Here is a 1,518-nt window from a genome sequence, read left to right as displayed (position 1 = left end):
TTTAGTGACTGTCATTTAAAGTGATAAACTAAGCAAGCTACGAACGCATATGACCTGCTGGTCGAACGTGTTAAACCCAAACAACAACAATGAAACTTAAAACATTGAAAATGGCTATTTTTAACACTCCTGTGTAAAATACTTCTGCTTTGCGTCATCATATTGCGTCATCAGTATTGATTCAGATTTCAGAGAGTTAAGAGTATTTCAATCGGATAAAATAAATGATTAAATCTGGACAGCTTGCGGAACCAATTTTTTAACTGTGTGTGGATTTGTGCCAAAATTGTGAATATCTTTTTTCAAAAACAAGAGAAATAACTTATTGCTTTGTTACAAAACTAGATCAATTAAGGACTACATTTCTACATTGACAAGATCCAAAGTGTGAAAATGGCAAACCAAACATTAAAGGCCGAGAAAATGCAAAATGCCCAGTTTTTGCGAGAAATAAATTTCAAATTGGATTTATTACCAGCGCTGTCAGAGAAAGTTAATGCAATTCCAGGACTTTCGGATAGCATTGCTGCCTTACAAGTACAGATGAATAACATTAGTACACAGCTATCTAGAAATGTTGAGACAAATGAAGAAATTAAAAAAGAGCTGGAAAATGTTAAATCAGACCTAGTAATCATATCTGAACGAGCCAACCAGCTCGAAGCAGAGCAGAAAAGAACAAATTTGATTATTTATAATTATACTCCGCAACACCATGGCGAGTATACTGTGAAGCAAGAAATAATGGATTTATTAAACCGTGCTATGCCTTCTCTCAAAATAAGTCGATATGATGTACATGACATTTTTAGATTGAAATCAGGGCCATTAGTAGTGAAGCTAAACTCGGTCGAAATCAGAGACTATATCTTAAGAAATAGTTCCTTATTGAGAAAGGCAGGTCTATCGGTGGCCCCAGATTACACAGCTAAACAAAGAGAAGCCCGTAAAGACTTAAAGGAAATTATGAATCTTGCACATAACGACGGCCGTGATGCAATGCTACGAGGTGACAAGCTGTTTATCCAAGGCCGACTATTCAGGTACGATGGAAAGGCTGTGATTGAGGTTAAATGTAACTTGGCGCCAGTTAAAAATATTGGTCCACCCCCTAGTGCTAGACTCCAAAATTACCCTGCTGTTATCCCGATGGGGCTAGATAGTGATGCCAGTAATAGCGATGCCGAGACAGTGATACCATCTACAGCCTATTTTCAGGCAGTATCGGCAACTAAAAGACCTGCTAGGGCTGTTATAAGCCCTAATGACCTACATCGACCAGGCATTCGTAACCTGGCACCCAGAGGAAACCATTCTCCAAGAAAAGGACTTAACAGAAGACCTCGCAGTGCTTTTTCCCGTGATTTTGTTGATAATAGTTAGCGAGTGCTAACAGATATTAATAGTCGCAGTCGTGAGTATTACCATTTTGCCTTTTCTTCGACAGAGGCCAGGAACGAGGACCTCCAAGAAATGGCTAGTGATATTAATGCACTGACAGAAAGCATAGACGCATAG

The 1,518-nt window shown here is 38.7% G+C and overlaps 1 pseudogene; it reads left to right on the top strand.

Annotated features, from left to right (window-relative positions):
• The first annotated feature begins 393 nt into the window (after positions 1–393).
• LOC148952017 (uncharacterized) lies at positions 394–1,518 on the top strand (annotated as a pseudogene).

Source organism: Artemia sp. Qi Xiang Cuo, chromosome 5 (genome assembly GCF_049724085.1).
Source record: "Artemia sp. Qi Xiang Cuo chromosome 5, ASM4972408v1, whole genome shotgun sequence".
Lineage (NCBI taxonomy): Eukaryota > Metazoa > Arthropoda > Branchiopoda > Anostraca > Artemiidae > Artemia > Artemia sp. Qi Xiang Cuo.
This window is presented reverse-complemented; position numbering and strand designations above follow the sequence as displayed.